Source organism: Brachyistius frenatus, unplaced genomic scaffold, assembly GCF_029030835.1.
Source record: "Brachyistius frenatus isolate BFR_SWC_R1_liver_20210118 unplaced genomic scaffold, ASM2903083v1 Contig_438, whole genome shotgun sequence".
Taxonomy (NCBI): Eukaryota; Metazoa; Chordata; class Actinopteri; family Embiotocidae; genus Brachyistius; species Brachyistius frenatus.
In genome coordinates, this window is record NW_027211037.1 from 151,498 (window position 1) to 158,853 (window position 7,356).

Genomic DNA, 7,356 nt, shown 5'->3' on the forward strand with positions numbered 1-7,356 from the left:
GAGCTGCCTTGAGGAAGGTGTTGCACAGCACATCTGCATGGCTCCCGCTCACCCCAGAGACTAAAAGAGAGTTTGAAAAAATAGAGCACGTTAAAGAGCAAAACTGTGCCTTAATGCTATTTCCCTATATTGAAAATTAGTACTTATGTTCGATAGGTGTTGGAAGCAAAGGAAAAATTAACAAAAACATTACTGTTTTCTTCTCACGAAACTTTGAATTCTAACCTGCATGAAGACAATCTACTGCCAATTGCACTTAAATGTCCATTTCAGCTTTCCCTCTTAACCAAGCATGGTTTCCCTGCTTCTTCTTTAATTAGTCTAAAATAATACCAAAACCGAAATGAGGCCTGACCGGCATGTCTGAAAAATAAAATCCTCACAAAGAGACACCTAAATGTCTGCAGGTAACATTGCATCTACTGTTAACTTAACTCTAATTATACAAATTGAAAAGAAACTGAATTTTCTGTTTTATTCTGAATATGTCTAGCCACTTTTCCGGAGGTTTCTTCAGGTCAAGATTTAGCCATCTCACAATGACCTGAATGACTCCAAATCTTAACAGACGTTAACCTTGTGGTCATTTATTTTGTTGGAAATAGGGCCAAAGACTTTTTTATTTGCTTTCTATACCTAACACGCAATTTAAAGTGGGATACACATAGCAGGGTTGTTACATGTCTGCAGACTGCTGTGAAGATCAAAGAGTAAATGAAGACAGGGATAATGAGGATACAGCCACAAATAAATCCTCCGAGTGACTTAAAATAAAAGGCTTAAGTCTCTGCTTGCAGTGGAAGTGGACATTACGTCAGTGATTGTCCCTGTCACTGAAGAAAATACAGTCTTAGCCAGCTTCGACTGCAATTAAAAATGCAAGGATTACTCATAAAAAGCAGAAATATCTGCAAAAAGCACAATGCATTCTTACTGTGATAACACATGGAGGTAAAGACAATTAATTGTTGCCCGATGAGAAACGGATGAAGCCCACTATGAAATGCAAATAAAAAATCTGCAAAATTCTGTAAATGGTAAAATAGGCTAAGCTTGACTGACAACTATAAAGAACAGGTTTGGCTGTTGTCCTTGTTCTTGTATTAACATTGTTGTGGACATGCAAGTAAAATAGACACTGTTCGCTGGAGCTGAACATTTTGGCAGTGAATGGAAAAATAATTTATTTCTGTAAATATTCTGACATGTCATCTTTTGTATTTGGAGTTGAATTTATACCCATTTATAGCCTACAAACACATTTGATTGTCTTAGATATATAAGATTTTTCTGCTCTCCATAATCCAGGATTATCAAGGTAATGCTATTCCAGTTAATTGATGTGTGCGTCTTGAATACATTCTCTGGAAAATACAGTCTGCTTTAATATCAATCATGTCATCTTTGTCCAACAGCAGTAAGGTACTCCAGTATGATTTCTGACATTGAACACTGGCATTGCCCATATGTTTCTATATGTTTCCATTCATTTCGTGACTTCAGAAACAAAGTTAAGCCTGAATTTAGATAGAAAATCACTAAAAGGAATGGCTACTAACTGGAACAACATTTTTCATTGTAAAAAAAAAATAATAATAAGATTTTGAGATGCTTTTCAGCTGGATGCCAGCATTGCAGGTGACACTTCTATCAGTGTGAACATAGGACTGTTGATCCAAATGTAACTGGTACAGGGAAGATAAATACTTGTATGAAAAGATTACTCACAATACTGTATAGTAGTATTCTAGTCTGCCAACTTGCCTAATGCACATATTTGAATAAAATGTCTGGGATCCTTATTCTGCAAAGTAGCCAAACAAATCATGTGCCTGTTTCATCTCACTGGATTACAAATACAGAAAGTATTTCTTTATTCTCCAGAACTAGGAAACATATGTGGCCTTGGAATCCCTAAAATAATGCAATATATCCCTGCGGTGTCGTGTAGGCCAACTGAGGCTCTTGAAAGAGTTCAAACATGGAAAATAAAGATTGCATCCGGCCAGCCTGTGTTCACTCAGTTTAACATGGATTGCTGCATCCTTTCTTTGTAGGAATCACACACACAACCTACCCAGCAAATACTACACTAATTTGATACCCTGCAAGTGCAACTGCGTTATCATTTCATCATTTCAGTTGTTACATTTATGTTATGGAAAATGACATGAATTTGCAAACAATACAGGAGTCCAGCCAAAATGTAAAATGTATAAGAAATATACTCACATGATCCATAATCCAAAAAAGTAAGACAACAAACTAAAAAATAAAAAGAAATAGTCCTACAACCACAGAATGTCAGATGCAAACTTCCAAAGAAACAGCAGCACTGTTGCAAGCAAAGAAACAAGAAACCAATCCTAAAGCCTCCCTCCAGCAGCGGGCCTACCTGCTAATCAGATACATGGGAAGCTAAGGATAGACTGAAAAGCCTGGCTAATCACTCTGAGATTGGACTGAAATCTGCTGAGGCTTTGGACACATGACTTGGGCTTCACCATTGCATAAAGGGAGTTAAATACGCTTTGAGAAATCAACTGAGGGGTCAGTCTATGACTAAGCATAACTCCTTTTATCTGTCACCTATTGTCCATTTAGTCATTATTATGTCTTGCAGTGTTTTTTGTGTCTGCACTACATGTTGGCTTCTTCTACTGGCTACTTGTTTATGTGTTGTAGAGCAAAATCTTACAACTTATTCAAAATATTAAAGATTCTTCCTAAATACAGTCAAAGAAAAAAAGTCAAGAAAAAGCAAATCAAAACCATCATTGTCAAAGCAAACCCATACATGTCATCTGATTTTTGACTCTGTCAAAAGGGAGATTAACTGATGTAGTCATCTTTTTCTGAGACAAATTTGTGAGCAAGACAGAAACTCTCGCTGTTTCAATTCTCAAGAAAGCGTAACATTTCTTTGCCTTTGCGTCGGCGAGATCTGTGGTCATAAGTGCTAAGTTAAAGTCGTAAAAATGCTGTTGCTAGGCAGCGGCAACGTGGACAGCGTCTGGAGACCACAGACGCCAGCAATTTTAACAATCTAACATAATGCAGGAAATGCAAAGGCACGACATGACAAAAAGATGAGGCCCTTAATAAAATCAATATTTCCCTCTGACATACACTAAGTTATAAATACAAACCCTATATGACTAAAAATTACAATATATCAGCTTAACATCAAACGAAAAATACATTTCCATGGCCCCTTGACATTTCTGTAAGTGTCTGCAAACATGTGACGTGTTTGCTGACAAACTTGCTGACAAATTTTAGGCTTATAGAAAATTTTGAGTTCCAACGTCAGGAATACCACGAGGGGGCTGTTTATATGGACTCTTCTCGTGTGCACGATAAATACGACCCCATTCAAACGCAGAAAAAGGCTTTATGTTCCCCGGTTGCCCTTCTGTCCAACTCATGAACGTGATATCTCAGGAACACCCGAAGACAATTTCCTCAAACTTGGCACAAACTTTCACTTATCCTCAGAGGTGCACTTTTTAGACTTCGGTGCTTGAAGGTTAAAGCTCACTGTGGCCTCTTTAAACATGTGGCCATAGCTTATGAATTAAAACGCTGATTATGACACAAATGTCAAATGGGATAAAACGGTGATGTGATGACATTTTAGATCCAAAAAGTCGAAGGTCAGCATCACTGCAACATGAAAGCATTCTTCAAAAACACTGTCCATTTTTCAATGCCATAAATCAGGAACAGAAGAGGAGATTGTGAACATATTTCACATGTGGTCAGATACTAAAGTGGTGACACTAATCTTGGGTGTCCAACTGTGATGATTGCGAAGATCTCCTGTGCTGTCAGGTTGACAATGTATGTAAAGCATCAACGAATTTGTAACTTCTTTGCAGCAACATTGATATTTGAAGCATTGTTTACTGTCCTGGCTACAACTCTGTGCTCAATCAGCTTTTTTGGTAAAAAAATCCTTCACTACATATACATATACATATACATATACATATACATATACATATACATATACATATACATATACATATTAGTCAGGACAGACATGGATGTAAACTGCAACTTCGCTGGTTGGTGGAGGTAACTGGGAGGCTTCAATCTTGTGCACCTGTGACTTAATTTTTTTTTTTTAAAAGTACCTCTGTGACATGGTATCGTTAAAAATTAGCCTACTTCAATCTAAGCTGCCTTGCTGGCACATACTCCTCACAGTCTCCTCAGACAGACTGGTGCGACAGAGCATGCGAAATGGTCGCAACGCTCAAATTTACAACGCAAATAGCAGCTAATCATTCGTGTTCCACCTACAGGTGTTGCATGTGAATGGTATGGACGTGTGAAGCAAGTTTACATACTGTATTTCTCTTGTCTAAATAGTACTTAGTCACTTCAAAATGACAAAGAGGAGCTGCCGCAGGCAGGGTTACCCTTATCAGAGGCTTACAGACGGCATCCCGATCCCCCCTATGATGTCAGGAGTATGAAGAAGGGCTTAGTCACAGGAGCACCCACTCCCACGAAGCCTACACAGACACACACACACACACACACACACACACACACATACACACTCAGTGGGGTGAGCTCCATATGTCCTCCGTCTTAAGGAGCTTGATGGGTCATGATAGGGTGGAGTTGACTCAAGGTGGACAGATAACTCATGGAACAAAATAAAAGAAAGACCCTCCCTTTCTGCTGTGTGATGACGGCAAATGAATGACTCAGAAGAACAGCTGAGGTTTGACCATGGGCTTTCCTGTGTGAGGAGGGCACCTCCCCTCACTCCTTAGAGTCAGATGAAAGAGGTCATGATGAGTTTGAGTCAGTTTAAATGGAATCATGAGGAGTTGCAACTATGACAGAGATTACTTATGCTTTAATTAAATGAATTCTAAACCAAATATTTCACCCATAGAATGACTTTTACTGTTCTTTGATAGACCAAATAATGAACTAACCACTTCATCTACTGCCAGCCTATCAGAGCTTAAGGTGCACAGAAGAAGATTTCCCAGAACCTGTACTCTACATTAGATTAAATTAAATATGATTAGCATTTCTGTGTCCTGTCAGCCGTTTAGGCTCCAACATTGGGAGGCAGTTAAGATCACAGTCACAGAAGGACGCCCTGAAGCTCATCATCCGTCAAGCTCACACGTGTGCACTGATGCTCAGGCTTAGCACTCCCTCCTCCTGGCTGCAGTTTAAATATTAGGGCTAATTAGTGTGCAACCTGCTGTGCAACAGGACTCCATTAAGTCACAGTCTTAATAAAGCATACACCCAGGAAGTTGAAGCACTGATTAATTGCCCCAGTTAAAAGCTAAGACTTGAGCATTTAAGAGTTGAAGGTTGAGTTTTAGTAACAAATACTCACTCTTACAAGGTACATTAATTGTAACATATATCAACTTTGTAATTGCACTAATTTAGACTTTAGAGATTTCAGGTAAATTTTTTTTTTTTTTTTTTTTTTTTTTTTTTTTAAACTTTAAATGTCCATAATGAAATATTAAATCATCATTGAATTTACGTACATAAAATTCACAATAAATACAAGCAACTTTGATTCTGGCACTTACATGCTAACATTAAAAGGTTGTAAGATTTCAAATGTTGATGTTCCTAAAGAAGATTTTTTGTTGTTGTTGCTATTTTGCTTTAAAATGACAACTTCATAATCATTTTGACGTTACACTGATTTTTAATCAATATAATGGCACTTTTTGAATCCCAGTCTGCGCCTCGAACATCGTTTTTTGCATCATGAAACTTGGGTTGACTGAGTATGATCTCCCGTGCAAAGTGGTAACGCTTTTCATCACTATACATCACCCACCTCCAACTCTGGGTATTCGGCTAGCTCGTTATTCTCGGTAAGAACATCATGGCAGAGGTGAAGAAACCGAAAAAGATGTTGAAGGAGAAAGCTAAGAGAAAAAGAGAGAGTGAGCGAGCAAGATGTCGAACTAGAGTAAATCTCAAACTGGCTATGAGTCGTTGGTGACAGCTTCACAAAAAAACAGGCTGCCACGTTGGCCTTCTTGCTGTTGGACTACAAAGTAATAATGGATTACCACTTATGGTAATCGTTCAGCAAGAGTTGCATAATGTTGCCTTGAATAAAATATTGTGAATACATTAATTGTGAATAAATATAACTATTTTACTTCAAACTTATAAGTAAAAAATGCATGCCTTTGCCACTGCAATTTTCATTCAATATAGAACCTGTGCCAATCTGATAGACAGGCTTTACCTCTGTTCACCCTTTAACCTTTACCTATCACAGTGAGGTGAGGATCACACAGAAGGAGTTTAAGTATAACCAACAGAAGCTGTCTTGGCCTGGTATTTACATAATCCTGCAGTGGCAGTGTGTGCTCTGGACAAATCCTGCTGTACTTAAATGAAACCTCTGGAGCTACTTTAAATGTCCTTATTTATCCATGTGTTGTGGCATTTGATTTTTTTTTTTTTTATTGTTAAACTGTAAAGAGATTTGAATGCATTTTACTGTTTCACTTTAATGGGCCATCAATTTTAGATGCAATCCTCCTTCGTGTGTTCAAATTGACAATACATTTGCATTGCACAGTGCAGCAGCAAATGCAACCATGTGCAAGTGTGGTTATACAGTGCAAGGCTTACAGTATGTCATTGTTCAAGTCTATCCGGTGTGATTTATGGGCATGACCATACTTTCAGCGGTCTGCCAAGATAAGGCACAAGGACATGAATCCTATTAGAGAGAACTAAAAGTGCTTAAACAGTTTCTTCTTCAGTGTAATCAAACCAAGCTGTAGCCTTAGCTGATTGTTTTACAAATTCTTTTGTTGTTGTTGTTGTTGTTTTTACTTGTAAGGCTGTTTAGTTCTTTAAGATAAAACTAAATATCAACTGTTTGGGAACGGGCAAAGGAAACAGATCATTTTCTTGAATCGCAAAATGTACATGAACAGAGCATAAGTTATGTTATGATTGGTATCTGCATCAACCAACTTTGTTGACAAAAATAAAAAATAAAAAAGTCTGTCAGAAGTGGGATTCGAACCCACGCCTCCAGGGGAGACTGCGACCTGAACGCAGCGCCTTAGACCGCTCGGCCATCCTGACAACTACAATTTGCTATCTTAAAAAACAACCACAATAATTCCACACATCCCTCTAAAGTTGACGTCATATTCGAGTTCAAATTAGTAACGATTCTTATGGTGTGGATGCAGCCTATAAAGGTTGCTCTAGTTTATCTTTGCGCGCTTGAAAATAATATGCACGGATGGAGCTACAAGAATCTAACGTACTGTCTGAAATAACAGAATATCTGATGGATATAACTTTGGAAAACCAACAGTC

General features: G+C 38.1%; 1 non-coding gene across 1 annotated transcript; it reads right to left on the reverse strand.

Annotated features, from left to right (window-relative positions):
- Positions 1-7,033: 7,033 nt before the first annotated feature.
- On the reverse strand, positions 7,034-7,116 carry trnal-cag (transfer RNA leucine (anticodon CAG)). The gene has a single exon. It is a non-coding gene; the product is annotated as a tRNA-Leu (tRNA).
- Positions 7,117-7,356: the final 240 nt, after the last annotated feature.